Source organism: Rhamphochromis longiceps, linkage group LG13 (genome assembly GCF_057381845.1).
Source record: "Rhamphochromis longiceps isolate RC_006_pf linkage group LG13, R_longiceps_female_GT1.1, whole genome shotgun sequence".
NCBI lineage: Eukaryota > Metazoa > Chordata > Actinopteri > Cichliformes > Cichlidae > Rhamphochromis > Rhamphochromis longiceps.
In genome coordinates, this window is record NC_140569.1 from 31,745,234 (window position 1) to 31,761,480 (window position 16,247).

The window sequence follows — 16,247 nt, forward strand, 5'->3', positions numbered from 1 at the left end:
CAGCATCATAGAGTTACAATTTGCTATTCATTCCTCACTCAGAATGGAATCCCAGCATTTTTATAGGCACTGGAGGCTTTGTGAGTAGAAACGGCAGTTGAATTAATGCATCAATAGACTATGCCATCTTCCTGTCAGCTTGAGTAAATCCCCTGACGTCTTTTAGGGCTATTACTACAGATACAGCACAACGTCACACTGTGGCAACTGTCACCTTAACGCCGTCTCATGCCGATACAGCTCTGTCTAAACCCAATGACGTACATGGGGAAGGATGAATATAATGTGACACAGATGGTATTCGATCCCAAAAGGTTTCACACAACGAGTAGTGACTGACACTGCACAGGTGTGTTTTCTTTGTTCTAACTCATAGTGCAGATGAAGCAAGTCAGATTGCAAATTAAAATTAGAAGAGCTTCACAGGAAGTGATTAGTGATTATAAGCAATGCTGCAAAGGGGACTGGGTGTCCATGCTAAAGTGCAAACTAATAGACTACTAAGGAATCAGCAGAGCTGTTGGTATTATTAATGTTCTCATCAAACCCAGAAACCAGTGCAGGCACTGGTAAGCTACAAGTGATAAATTGGAGGCTGGTGTTACATTTTTGTCATTGCTATGAGCTGTGCTACTAGTGCATCTCGCACCAAGCTGCTCAGTCATGCAGGACACATGGTTGAAAGGGTGAGGTGGGGACTAATTTGCACAGGTCCATGCAAACTAAATGAGGAGGCAATGGTGAGGCCATATTTCTGAGCTATGCACAAAAGAAATTATTTTCACTGAAAATTTCTTTTTTAGATTTATGTAATTTGGATTAAAAGAGATGATGTGAAAAGTAACAGTTTAATCAAAGACCATTCATTTAAATGAAATTTAAGTGCCACCTACTTCCACCTCTGACCTGTGTATAGCTGCTAGATTATGAACAAAGTAAGACATTTTTAAATGCATACAGCGCAACCCTGAACTTCTGTACACATTACCCCGTAAAGAGTATTCAAATATCCTTCAAAGTCGACATTAAATGTTGTTTAATCTGTCAGATCCTTAGTACAAAGTACAAATGGACCGATCAACTGGCCAGGGATCGGAATCAGACGATATTCAACTTCTCGACATGGAGTAGTGACTGGCTGATCAGCTTCCAGTATGTCTGATTACAAGCCAGCTAGTTTCATATATGTGCACAGTGCCACAGACATATAGGCACACACACTCACAGACACACACTAACCTGTTGTTAGAGGCAAACCGCCTCACTGTGTTTCCAACATCAAACTCCACAGACCCTTAAATCACCCTCACCCAGCTGAACATTGAATATTTTAAAGAAGGTAAGGAAGAAGAAGATGTTGTTAAAGTTAAAGCTATCCAGAGCTCATAGCCAGCCCCAAGCCAGCAGCCTTGGTATGAGTAAAGATCAACACAAAAGAAAAATTCCAGAGATGAGTAAAAAAAAAAAAAGCGAGAGAGAGAAAGGATCAATGCCCTGTGATCTGGTGAAGTTCCTGACATTTGTTTTGGTATATGAATCTGTTGTACCTGCTTTATTTGTAAAGGTAAAATATGTCAGGCAGTGTGGATGCACAGCAACTCATTATTAGACAATTCTTTGAACTTGTTTCCAATAGACACATCATGCTCATCTGATCTGATCTTCTTTTGCTTCCTTAAAAAACCAGTCATCTTTAACGGTGTGTTCACACCGAACGCGATGGACGCGAATAGAGCGTCAGGTTTACATGTAAAGTCAATGGAAAGGCGCGATGACGCGCGATTGCGGGTCCCGCGAAAATTCGGAAGCAGATTTGCGTCGCGAAAACGCCAAAACGCGTGAAACGTGCGTCAGTGTAGCGCGTCTGGCGCGTTTGACTCGCGAATAAAACCACGCGCGTGAGTTTTTGTGTTGCATTTTGTGCATACGCGCGTTTCGCGTCTACCGCTCGAGTTGGAAAAATCTGAACTCCAGCGTCAAATCGCGCCGCGACAACCAATCAGGAGCCTGGTGACGTGGCTGTTACCTAGGTCAAAGGGGCAGATCCAGCCAAAGCCTTTCATACTTCAATGGAGGGGAAGGCTAATCAATGCGGTAGCAAACAACTCGGAGCTGTACAACACCAGCTGCTTTCAGTACCGAGACAGGAATAAAAAGGACCGAGCTTGGAGGAAGATATGTGAAGAGATCGGGCAACCTGGTAAGTTCATTCATTTCTCTTTTGAAAGTTTTCACTGACCCGGGGAAGCCGCACAAAAGCTAGCAAGCCACCGCTATTTTCCCACTGACGTACAAATACCGTTCTGCTTTTAGGCATGTTGTCATTTAAGAATATATTTTATTGTTTATTAATAAACAGCACACAGTGGTCCCGCTGTTCATCCGTCACTGCTTTGCTTTTTCGCTGATTTTTTATTGCACAGTACAGCATTGCATTCTGCAGCCTGATTGACAAATCTCCTGCGCTTGCCAAATTTATCACGTTTGGTTTTGATAACCATCGCGTCCAATAGAAAAAACAGCACAAAAACACCCATAACTATGAGCCTCATTCGGAAATAGACACCTGCACCGTGAGGGAAAAAGGCGCACGAAAGTGGCGGGCAGATGAAGACAAACCGCGGCATAATAATACTTTTACGTTTTGCAATCTACAAAGGTTTGCACTTTGAGAATCAATTGTGAGAACTGTGACCAGGGGCTAGTTATTCTGAGAACCCCTGCAATAAATGAGGGACCACTGTCTACTCTACGATTATTATATCCAACCTGTTAACATTTAATACTGTATTGATAGAACCAACTGATTCTGCAGCAGAGCATCCCCAGTCCCTGAGCTCCTGCTGCTGCACCCACAGATATGTACAGCAAGCACTGATACCTTTTTAGTCGGTGGGATTCCCTTGTGATCACCTTTACTAAATATCTACAACCAATCTGATTATATCCTGTTATTGTTTTTTTTTTTTTTTCAATGTTGAAATTAAAATCTAGTAGCAGCCTTCTCATTTCTTTGTGTTTTGTGCTGTTTTACAGGCCCACAGAGGAGGACGGCTCCGAGGCAGATGAGGGACGGGTCCCAGGACGGTCCATCGGCGGTGGAGCTGGCCATCCTGGAGTCCCTGAAGAGGCCACACCAGTCTCCAATGGAGCATTTCCTCCTCAGCCTTGTTCCTGCTCTGGAGAGCAGCTGGTCCTTTTTATTCCTGTCTCTCTGTAAATTCTTATATTTTATATATTTATGTTTAATGTTTTTCTGTTTGAGACTTTTAATATTATTTCAAATAAATGTTTATAATGACTAATGTCTCAGTTCTACTACACAGCAAATGTTGGCACACAACTTGACACATGTAGAATTTATTTCATATTATACTAATGACAAAATATACTGATACAGTGGGATGCAGAAGTTTGGGCAACCTTGTTAATAGACATTATTTTCCTGTATAAATCGTTGGTTGTTACAATAAAAAATGTCAGTTAAATATCATACAGGAGACACACACAGTGATATTTGAGAAGTGAAAAGAAGTTTACTGGATTTACAGAAAGTGTGCAATAATTGTTTAAACAAAATCAAGCAGGTGCATCAATTTGGGCACCACAAAAAAGAAATGAAATGAATATTTAGTGTATATCAATGTGTGTGTCTCCTATATGATATATGGGGTGCCTTTGTCTGGATGTGCTTCCCATCCAGAGCTGCACAGCACAGAGGAAAGTTCCAGCGCTCCTGGAATCCCTCTGTGATGGAGCGCCAGTCTCCAGGTGAAGGCACAGCCATGAAGTCGTCCACTAGACAGTCCCAGATGGACGTCGCTGCCTGGGGGGTGATCTGGCTCACCGTGGACACACCGACTCTGAAACTGAACGCGATGGTCCTGAAGGAGTCCGCGGTGACAAGGAACCTGGACAAAATTGTTCAAAATCAGTATTATGTGTACTGCAGTTACAAAATACATTATTCAAATTCCAAAATACTTTTGTGATGTCAGATATAAATCACAAAACATGAATCTTACATAAAACATTTTGTAATTATAAGGATAATTACAAAATGTATATTAGATAATATCTAAAACAGTTGTGTTTGGTTTTAACTTTAACATATCATAATTTGATTGGTAGCAACTTTCACAACTACAGTGAGCCAATCACTCATAATTCCTAAACATGTCAATCAGGTAGGAATGAAGTGAGACATTAATAGAAATAAAGAGTTGTATGTTGACATGTAGCCCTTTCCTTGCTTAAATCATTAATATTTTTGAAAAATTAATCTGTGATAAGACAGCTTATCAAGATAGAACCATGTAACTAGAGATGAACCAAACTGTTCACAGTTTTATCTAACTCTGTTTTAATAAAGGCTGTGACCCCTGCTATAGAGTCTGACAGCTGCAGGGATTATATACAAATATTCAACTATCCCAGAATTAAACCAGGTCTAAATAAAAAGGAGTGAGTATCACTACAAAGGTTAACTCAGTGGTCCTAATGCTACAGTTTGATATCAGCAAACACCGAGCGCATACATTGATGTGACACCACAGCCATGCTATCATCGCAAACACTGATAACAGCATAAATCGAATTAAATCGGGGCTTGATGAGACCTTCTGAGTATCACTAGAAATATTATAAACAATCGTCTCTGTACCACAGTTTGCTTTCAGCAAACACCGACAGCATTCACTGTTAGCATAGCACATCCATGTTAGCCGTGTATAACTGGATGGTTTAGCATATATTAGCACAGGTATCAATAAAGGACTACCGTATTAAACACTTTTACTAACCTCAGGCAGACGGACAGGCGCTCTGCAGGTGGGATTGAGCACCTGTAATTGGTGTCTACACTCTAAAAAGTGAATTTCAGCAGTAGTTGAAGTTATGTAAAGTTCAGAGTCAGTTTCATTAAGATTTCTGCTTTAGTGGAGCCAGTCTAAATTTGTGGAGTATATCAACTTGTTATTACGTGTTGTTCCCTCAGTACACATTAGTGATGGGTCGTTCGCGAACGAAATGGCTCTTAGAGCCGGCTCTTTGACGTGAACGACGCGAGCCGGCTCCTTATCGCGAGCCGTCACGTGGTTTGTTGTTTTTTTTTCTTTCTCTCAGCCTCTCTCTCGCACTTTTTTTCCGCTTCACTCTGCACGCGAGCCTTGTGCTTTACGCTGGGCAGAGGGGGGAGGGGCGGTAGTTACACTCAGTAGCACAGGAACAGAGCCAGAGAGAGAGAAAGAGAGGCATGGACAACAACATTAGAAAGGTATAGTAATCATCCACAACTATTTTCGGTTGCAGATGATAAAGGATTGAGAAAGTTTATTCATGCAGGTCCATATGACAGAGAATATGCATGTTCTTTTAGTTTTCATATTATAATTTATATTTAATTGTGTTGTGGTTTGCAGTGTTTTGTGTTCTTTTCACTTTAAATTTGTGAAAGGAAAAAGCTGAAAATGTAAATAGTTAAAACTTGAAATGTGAATAGTTGATTTTTGTATTAGATGATTTATTTATTACATTTTATGTGGAGTGAATAAATAAAAGTATATTTACGGTGGCCCCTAGAGACAAAGCACATACAAACTTCAAATCACGTACGAACTCTGAAGCATGTACAAACTCCAAAACACGTAAAAACACGTACAAACTCCAAAACACGTAAAAACTCCAAAACACGTAAAAACACGTACAAACTCCGAAGCACGTAAAAACTCAGAAGCATATAAAAACTCAGAAGCACATAAAAACTCAAAACACGTACAGAAGAACAACAGAAGTGCTCCAGGATGCTGGGCGCAGTGTTGAGCCTTTGTTATCTTGTGGCTACACAAGCCAGCAAGTACCAATGACCGGATTTGGTGTGTGGTAATAACAGGTAAATGAACTTTTTTTTAAATTATTTGAATATATATATGAGTGCCTGTGTATAAATACACAAACAATACACACATGCTTTCAATTGTGTCATTTAAGTGATCTAGTAGCTCTGCTTTGGAAGTTCAGTTCATGCTAGAAATGTGTTTTGGAGTTTGTACGTGTTTTGTCTCTAGGGGCCACCGCATATATTTATATATAAACATATATAAATAAAACCACTTGTTTTTACGTTAGTAATTCCTTTTGTGCATAATTTTATATTATTGTTAATAATAAATTAATTAAAGCAACAAAACAACCTGAAGAGCCGGTTCGGAGCCGAAAGAGCCGGCTCTTTTTAGTGAGCCGAACCGAAAGAGCCGGTTCTCTAAAAAGAGCCGGAAATCCCATCACTAGTACACATGTAACCTGCTATTCTCATTAGAGTCAACCTGCATCAATTAGGTTTCTCGTGACGCAGTGCGTCTGATGTCATGACGTCTCCGCCTTCTCCAGAATTTTCTACTTGCGGTTGAGAACAACAATTTGAGAGGCACTTGGCTGCAGGCAGGACCTCGTGAACAATTTGGTCAATAAGGTAACGAAGATATTACTTTTTCCATAGTCCTTGAAGGTAAGTCAAATGTAGAACACATATTTTAATATATTAGATATAAAAATATTCCAACTGCATTGTTAAGTGTTTAGTAAACTGACCTGACCAAACCGCTATCATTCAGCCCTGCTAACATTAGCGAAATGTCAGACCTGTTGGTAGTTTGTGCTTGGACATGTAGGTTAAGTTAGTAGTTTTCCGGCGGTACTCTCTTGTTTTAATATCGTAATGCTAGCTTAAAGTTGTGTATTCATGCAGTGTGTCGGTGTTGGCTTACTGTTAGTTATTCATTAGCATTAGCACATTATAGCGGCAAGCTGGGCCGCGGTTCTCTTCAGACTACGTTACTTCGGGCGCGCGCATTTATACACGAGTGGTTGTTCGCAGTATGCCTGTCGGCGCGAATAGTTCATGCGGTCACGGCCACGGGTGATGTAGGAGGTAAAGTTTAGCTGTGGTGGCTCCAGGAAGCATGCATTTACTGCCGCTTGCATTGCTTTCAATGTACATGACGTTAAGAAGGCGAGGAGAAAGGGTGCGTGCAGCGCTCGTACACGCACGGATCAGCCGTGTGAGAAGGAGATGGTGTGCGGCAGAAAATCAAAATTAGAAATCATAGAAGAAAGTATTACACTATTGAACACAGAAAATACAGCCATCAGATTTCTTGTAGACCTAGCACACTTCTGGTCTGTGTCTGAATACATATATAAGTACATAGATGCAGATGAACACTGTAAACATGATGAAAGATCGACAGACTAACTCGAACATATCTTTAATCTTTAGGATCTTTAGGTAGCGCTTCCTTTCCTTCCTGTCAACCTCTCTAGAGGGGTGTCTGCTGATGGCAGAAAGATTACATCACCTCTGGTTGGAACCCTGGACAGTGCCACAACCTTTGGCTTGGTGTCCAATGTGATGCCCCATCGCCACCTTCTGACCTAACTTCTTCTCAGCTCTGTGACTACTTCAAGAGGGGCATTCCTGTGTGGAGGCGTGCCAGGCAGCTCGTTTTACCTGTGAACTTGCGTACTTTCACTTCATCAACAACAAAGGTATGCAAGTTCAAAATAGTAATGTCTCATTTAAACTTAATTCAGTTTTACACTGAACAGGAATCGGCTTTATATATAAAACAATTGCAAAAAAAAAAAAATGTACCTATGGGCATTTGGGTTTTGTTTTTAAACTTTTGTTTTGAACTTATCCCTTTAAAATCTAATTAGAGAGGGCTGGCTACATTTGATGAATACATTTTGTGTTTAAATGATTTGCTTTGTGTTGGGCAATGTGGCAAAAAGCTGAGATGAGATCTAGTCTCATATCACCATATTGATATATTGTAATATTGCCCAACTCTCCCTCTGTGTTTTCTCAAATTATTTATATACACCCAGTAAAGCGTGTCTCTTTGTTTCTCCAGTGCTATGCTTCATGTGGAGATGCGAGGACTGTGGGACAACATTAACAAAAAGATCTGAATTGCTCAAACACTACAAACTGATTCATAGGCATTACGGACGAGGCCACTCATATCCATGCACTTATTTAAATTGTGCATGTAGGTTCAAGACTTGGAACGCCCTACTGAGCCATCTATCAAGAAATCACCCTGCCCAACAAGCAGTCTCCAAAGCTGCGTCCACATTCACTTGCCATATTTGTGGCCATAATCAACTCTCCACAGAAAGAGAATATTTTCAACATATCTATCAGCATCTTAAAAATAAGGAGACTGTAACATGTGTGTTCCAAAACTGTGAATATAAAACCAATGTCTATGAGAACTTCAAAAGTCATAAATACAGAAAACACTCTGGTACAGTGAACACATTTAAGCCTGGAATAAGTTCTGTTGATGAATCTTGTGCCAGTGTTGCCAGTGATATTTCAGATGTGGAAATTATAGAGAGTGATGTAAATTTAAATTCTGCTTTTGACAATGGGTATTCTGATAACTTAGAGAAGGATATTGAGCTTAAAATTGCTTCAGTGCTCCTTAAGTTGGAACACATCTTTCTTGTGTCTAATGCAGCTGTAGATGAGCTTTTGCAGGAGTTAAACTATTTGATTGGTTCTGTTTCTGTGGCGATTACCCAAAAGACTATTAGCCAAGTATTACAAGACAACGGATGCCAATTTGACCAGTCAGTTGTTGAAAAGCTAGCCAGTGTACTCTGTGAGACAAACCCTGTAAAAAAAGCAATTGGAGATAAAGGTCCACTTTCCAGTCCTTGGAGACGAAAAGCATACTATAAGAGCCACTTTAAAGTAGTGGAACCAGTGGAATATATACTTGACCGAAAAAATAACAAGTCATTCCAATATATTTCAATTTTAAAGTCTTTGCAGCATATTCTTGACTGCCAGACAATCTTGGATCAGGCTGTTAATTTGAATACTGTAGATAATCAGCCTCAAAAAACTTCTGTGCACTACAAAACTATCTTCGATGGTGACTTCTTCCATGAAAATGGACTGTTGTCCAAGCAGGAAAGCATTTCATTGATATTATACATTGATGAATTCGAAATATGTAATCCCCTTGGTACATCACGGAGGAAGCATAAAATTTGTGGATTGTACTGGGTTTTGGGTAATTTGCCACCAGGCTGTAATTCTGCTTTAACCTCAATCTATTTGGCTGCTTTAATCAAAAGTAATGATCTGAAGTGCTATGGGTATGAGAAAGTGTTAAAACCTGTAATTAATGATCTTGTAATTTTGGAACAGAGTGGGATATTTCTGTCAAAGTTGGGCAGAACAGTAAAAGGCACTGTTCAGTGTGTTGTTGCCGACAACCTTGGTGCACACAGTATTGCTGGATTCTTTGAAAATTTCTCAGGGACATACGTATGTAGATTTTGCACTGCAGAAACATCAGAGTTCCAGACTATTGAAGTCAGAAGTGAAGTCTTTACTTTAAGAACAAAAGACATTCATGCAGATCATTTACGAATTATCGAGGAAAACAAATGGCCCAGTTATTATGGTGTGAAATCAAAGTGTATTTTGTCAAAGCACCTCTCACATTTTGATGTTACCACTGGGTTTCCACCTGATGTTGTACATGATCTTTTTGAGGGAATTGTTCCTTTTGAACTTGCGCTTTGCCTCAATTTGTTAATCAAAAAAAAGTATTTCACATTATGTACATTGAATGAAGCAATATCATCTTTCAACTTTAAGTGGGCTGACAAAACAAATCGACCTCATCCTGTGGCTCTCAGTTTTGCATCCAAAAAAAGTGTAGGAGGGAATGCACACGAGAACTGGAGTCTTACCAGATTTTTGCCTTTGTTCGTTGGGCAGAGTGTACCCTGTGAGGAGCCTGCTTGGCACATCTTAACAGACTTGAAGGACATTGTTGATCTTGTTGTCAGTCCTGTTCATACTGAGGACTCCATTGCATATCTTGGTTTTAAGATCTCCGAGCACAGAATCAAGTTTCAAGAGGTTTTCCCAGATGTTAATCTTAAACCAAAGCACCACTACTTGGAACATTATCCATACTTGATCCGTAAGTTTGGGCCACTGGTTGCACTATGGACTATGCGATTCGAAGCAAAGCATAGTTTTTTTAAAAGAGTTGTAAGGAACATCAGATGCTTCAAAAATGTACTTCTTTCCCTTTCACAGAGACATCAGTATCAGATTGCATATCATTTGCATGCAATTAGCTTTGCCAAACCCCCACTGGAAGTAACAGATGTTTCCACTGTTCACATTGATGTTCTTAACAAGGACATCTCAAATGCACTGAGACAGAAGTCTCCAGATATGGACAATGTGTGCTTGGCTAAAAGTGTAGCATATAATGGACTAATCTACAAGTGTGGGATGATCTTGATCCACGGCTCACTGGGAGGACTGCCAGAGTTTGGTGAAATCATCCAAAAGGTGATACTGCAGGACAAACTAATCTTCATTCTGAAAAAGCTTAGCGGATGGTATATGGAACACTACAGAGCTTATGATCTCAAAACATCACCAAGCAAAGAAGTGGAACTTGTTGAGCCACAAGAACTGCATGATACCTACCCACTGGCAGACTACAAAATTAGAGGGATGCGTCTTGTCACCTTGAATAGATATGTCCATGTTTAAAGGGTGAGGCCTCAAAATATGATAAAGTATTTTCTTAAGTGGGAAAACAAAACCCAGACCCATACAATACTAATGTGTTCTCAGAACATATTTATTTTATACTGCAAGCCAAAGTGGTGTGATGATGTCATTGGCAATTCATCAGTTATGTCATTTTTTTAATGCAGGTTGCTGGATTCCAGTCAGTGAATGCTAATCCTATGCTCTTCCCCCCTTCTGCTTCTCTTCTCTTTTTCTTCTTTCCTCTCCTTGTTGTCTCCTATATTCTCCTCACCTCCTCTCCTTCTCTCTTCTCTTCAATGTCTCCCATATTCTCGCCATCTCTCTTCTCCTCCCTTCTCCTCTTCATTTTCTCCTCCCCTTTCCTCCTCTCTTTGCCTTCTCTCTTTTCCTCTAGTTTGACATTAAATTCTCCTAATTGGAAATGTCAGTGGTTTACATGTTGATCCTCACTAACTGTGCTTGTGCTTTGTTCTCAGACCACCATGGCTGATTCAACACCTGCAAGACTGAAGGTGATTTTAGGAGAGAACAACATTGAAAAGCTGACTCTTCCAAATGGCATCCCAGAGTCACTTGAAGACCTTCTCAGCACGATAAAGACTACCTTTGGGTTAAAAGGTAACTTCAGACTGCAATACGTGGACCAAGACTTTGGCAACGACTTCTTCAATCTGAATTCTACCACCGAACTTCGGAATTTGGGGACAATCAAAGTGATCCACCAGCAAACAAATCCACCTTTGATCAGTGCCGATCAGTCCACTTCATCTCTGTCTCTTTCATTTGAGTCTGATGACGGTATTTCGGTGGCATCAAATGACACAATTATCCTCTCATCCCCTGAATCTATGTCATCTCGAACACAACAGTGGCCAGAAGACTTTACAATTCCCCAATTTTCATATGACACAGAGCTACAGCTAGAGAGGGGGAATACTGAGTACCGTGTGAGCCAAAAAATGTTGACTTTAAGCGCCCGAATGCTGTCTGATATCCTGAAAAGAGTTGCAGAAGAAATTTACCGTTACAAGGCCTATCCAGAGGATGCACATTTCTGCGCAGCTGCAGAGGCCCTTATCAAAAAGCACCCATGTTTGAAAGAACCTGGATCATTCAATGGTTGCTACGGTTGGAAACAACGACTGAAGTACAAAATGGCAAACTACAGGACCCAGCTCAAATTACAGGGGTGTCCAGAGCTGTGTGTAAACTCACTGAAATCTAAAGCTACTACAGATGCTTTCCCTAAGTGAAGAAGCCAAAACGTTCTGAAGCTAACTTTTATCCATCCTTTCCTACTGGTGAGACTCTGGACAGCATGGAAAAAGTGAGATTAGAACTTCTGACAGAGATCGGGATAAGGGATAATGAAAGGGTCATCGCAGACAAAATGGCTAACACGTTTGCCTACAGACGACATGAGGTGGTAAACCAAGAACCAAGCATTCAGGAACTGAAGGACAGATGGCCTGCACTCTTCACACAGAAAGAGGTAAGAATGGAACTGAAGTGATCGAAGTCTGTATGCTTCAGGATTTATTGCAGTTAACTTTCATGAATCGGTCATAACTTGATGTGGTTGAGATTTTATAACACTGAACTTAATGAAAGAATTTACATTTTGAATTCCCATATATGTTATACTTTTTGGGATATAGACATTTTGGCATACAATCAGTTTCAGCATTTTGTTCCATAATACAATATCTACTGTCATTTGTGTTTTGTTTTTAGATAAATACAGAGTTCCAGAGGCTCATGGCTGTTCCTCTTGAGTGGAAGTTCATGGCCCAGTTAGACATGCACTCAAGTCAGCTGATCAAAGTCATACGTGCCAAAGGAGGAGCAACACGCCAAAAGATTGCGAACATCATGGATACATTGGACCAGGTAAATCTGTACCATCAAACAAGATACTTCGTAACTAAGAGGGCTGTCAAAATATATCTGAATCCTTCATAAAGACAATATGGGCAGGCCAGTGCTAATCATGGCTTTCATATGCATGAATGTTTTTAGCGACTCAAAAAATACACCACTGAACTCATCCCCTTTTCTTTCTGTAATGAATCTCTGGGCTTGTGAATTACTGTTTTTAAATAAAGTACATGTAAGTTAAGCAATAAGAGTAAGAATGTCTGTCTTATGAAATTTAGAGTTTAAAATTAATCAACATTTGTTGTTCTAGACTGTGGACATTAATCATCGGAGGGAATGTGTGCTGAAAGCCCTCACCATCTTCCTGGGAGAAGATGCAGATGGCCTGATCAAGGAATACCTTGTAAGTTTCAACAGTTTGTCAGCACATCTTGTCAAAGGGACACAAAAAAAGTTAACTGTTAGAACAAACATAACACGTGAACCCTAGTTGGATTGCTGACATGTATTTATTATCATGACCATATTGGACATTATGTAATTCCCAGCAACAACACATTACATATTGGATTGACTTTGTTTTAAGTAAGACGGGCTTACTTGATTATTTAAGTTCAAAGGAATAGTTTGACATGTTGGGAAATCTTATATTTCTTGCTTACAATTTGTTTAGAGTCAGATTGATACACCTCTCTCTGCTGTTTCTGGTGTGTGATGACACCCAGCCAAGAAATAGCCCAGCACATAACACATATTGGTACATCACCCAAACACTTAATCACAGTAAGAAGTGAGGCTAATGATGATTTGTGTTTGTGTCTTGTACCCATCTGTAGGACTGTGGAGCAGATGATGTTCAGAGGGACCTGGAGGAGGTCACCATGGCAGTGTATGTGATTCGGAAGGAGGGGGAGGGACTGCAGGAGCCACCTGAAGACATTGGCATTGTCATTGAGGGTGTGGAAGTGTTGCATGAACTAACTTCGGTTGCCTCAGCTTGTGCCCTGCTTCTAGGTTTGATCTATGCACTCAACCTAGCTTATCCAAAACCCTTTCGCTTCACTTTTGAAGTGCTCCAAAAAATCTTCATGCAGCTTGATCAGCACAAGATGTCCCCCAAAGTCCAAAATCTGTATATCAAACTTCAAAGCTCCCAGTAATGGCACAGAACAATGACCAACAAATGGCCCTGTGCCATCCCAGCCAACATGTATATATGGGCCCCACCTGGTTTTTGCTCGGGCTAGATGGGTACCATATGGGCATGGGCTCAAACTGGTCTTTTTGTATGGGGCCTACTTGGGTTCTTCACATTAAACCCATGTGGGCAATGCCAAGTGGGCACTTTTAGTAGGTCCTAGCTGGGTCAAACATGGGAAACACTTAACTTGGTACAAAATGGGAAACACATGTAGGACCCACTTGGGTTTTTCACATGGGTTAGATATGTGCTAACATAGTCTTTTAAAGAAAAGCTGTTTTTGTGTGCCCCAGGTGGGGCAAACTGCATCATTCCATGTTTGGCATTGATCACCACCTGCACTCATGTATCTATCTACTTAGCACTTTTAATTCTTATTCTTATTTTTATATCTATTTAAGCGTTTATGACAGTATGTTTGCACCAAGCACCGCAGCAATTTCCTAATGTTGTAAACCTGCTCAACATTTGGCAATAAAACCCTTTCTGATTCTGATTCTTTTAAGTGAGGTGTTGCTATTGTTATCATTACGATATATTCTGTCAATTATGCTTTTATTATTATGTTGTTTTATTTTTATGTTATTTGACAATTATTACATATGATTTTTTAAAACATAATAACCATTCCTATACTTAAAAAACTAAGCAAAACTAAAATTTATCTGTTTAACTTGTGCATGGTTTGCCTTTTAAAATGTTTGTATCAGGCATAAAATGACTTTTTAAATAAAGTTGTTTTTTAAAGTGAGCGGTTCCTATAGGGCTTTGGAGAAACATCGTGACTGGGTTCCAGCGCTACACAAGGGACCTGCTTCAAACATACCACCATGCCAATCAGATTACTTCTTCTGAGGGTGAAGAGGTGACCCTCCTGGATAAGATGGTGAAGGTTTGCTGCGTTTGGTGAACAGTGTGATAATAAAACCAGGGAAGAATGAAGCCTGCTCCTGTTAAATATTCTTAAGTCTTGTGCTGTTAAAATTGCTGTATTTTTTCAAAAGATACAGTAAATAAAGTAATGTTAGTAGTGGGTGATATCATGTAAACACTCATGATTTGTGTAAACATTTTGTCATTTGTAAACTATAAATGACATGGATTCTACACTGTAACTGATGTGATGTTCTATAAAGTGGTTTTAATAAAAAAAGAGGCAAAATTAGTTTGTTTCTTTATTCAACTTTTGAACAGTGGGACTCAGTCAGTAGATATTCAGTAAATGCAAATTATTTACACGGCAGTGCACTACAGGCATAAATCTAGACCCCTAGATAAAACATTATGGGTCATTCCCACAACCCACAGCTTTACTGTGTTCCAGCAAAGTATCCAATAGCAGTGACAACTCCTCCACAGTAGCAGGTGGGATTTTTCTTTTTTGAGGACGGCTCCTTTTACCTTTCAATACGGATGGTCTGTTTATGTTTTGATCAAGAGTCTTTTTTTAGGCAGCTGAAGAGGAGAAGTCTATCTTATGGCCAACCTCTGGCTGTATCTTGGTATTATTACCCAGCAAAACCCAGTATGCAGGTTCATCTGTAACAGTCCTTGTGCCACGGATCAACACTGTTGCTTCTACATTAAACAGAAGAGCAGCGACATGGCTGCAGGTCTCTGCGACTCCGGCCTTACAGCTGCAGTGGGCGGCTTCAACCTTCCCTGTGATGCTCACAGTGACTCATGGCTGCAATGCTGGTTCATTCAGTCTTTGAGAGTGCAGGACCTGAAACACACACAAAGTTCATTTAAAGACAAGAACTAATGAGCCAAGGCCGACACAAATGTGTTTTATCTACTTTATCATAAATGTAACAAAGTGTATAGAAAGTTAGCACATACATGTAATTTTTCATTTCTTTATGTGTCCATCTATAGAACGCTGCATGTTATAGTGTAAATCTGTCTGTTCTCTGTCAGAAACCTGGCTGCAGAAAATGAACCTAAAGTATGTAATGCAAGGATGTCATCACTTTAGCGATGTAGAAAGCATAAAGTGACAATTATGAATCACTTAATATGATAAGGAGATTCTGCAGGTCATTAATCAATGTATAAAATTAAAATAAAATGTATTTTTAGTGACACAGGATACAAACATGGAAGCAAGATGTATAATTAGGATTATTTATGAATAAATTAGTGCAATTTCTTTAACCATAAAGAATAACTAAATCCTTCAGGACAATGTCTCATCAATGCACTGAACTCACTATGTTATCCCTCTAACAGCCTCCACATGTTCTCACTGTAATTTCCCCTCATGAATGAATTTATGCTGCACTAATGTGAATGTTTGCAGGGAAATCAAACGCATTTCACACGCAGTACTCGAGCTGACTTACCTTTGTTTGAATGACGACTTGTACGCGCTGACTCCACATTTCCTATGCACGCTATTTTCTGCAAGTACCGCTGCTTTGCCTCTTGACGCAATCGGTCTCTATACAGTCCATTCTCTTTTGAGCTGCTTTTAAGCATCTTTCTTGTAGTTGTCGTTCCAACACAGTTGTCGTGTCCAAATTCATGGGCTGCATCCTCCTGAGGCCGCATTTGTAGACAGATTAC

At 40.0% G+C, this 16,247-nt stretch overlaps 1 long non-coding RNA gene and 1 pseudogene across 2 annotated transcripts; both read left to right on the forward strand.

Moving 5' to 3' along the window:
• The first annotated feature begins 6,415 nt into the window (after positions 1–6,415).
• LOC146656120 (uncharacterized) lies at positions 6,416–11,467 on the forward strand. The gene is made up of 3 exons (XR_014914303.1): positions 6,416–6,469; positions 7,277–7,545; positions 11,077–11,467. It is a non-coding gene; the product is annotated as an uncharacterized LOC146656120 (long non-coding RNA).
• Positions 11,468–11,502: 35 nt separating this feature from the next.
• LOC146656121 (uncharacterized) lies at positions 11,503–14,353 on the forward strand (annotated as a pseudogene). Its single transcript, XR_014914302.1, has 4 exons — positions 11,503–12,092; positions 12,335–12,490; positions 12,789–12,881; positions 13,315–14,353. The product of XR_014914302.1 is annotated as an uncharacterized LOC146656121 (transcript).
• The last annotated feature ends 1,894 nt before the right edge of the window (positions 14,354–16,247 follow it).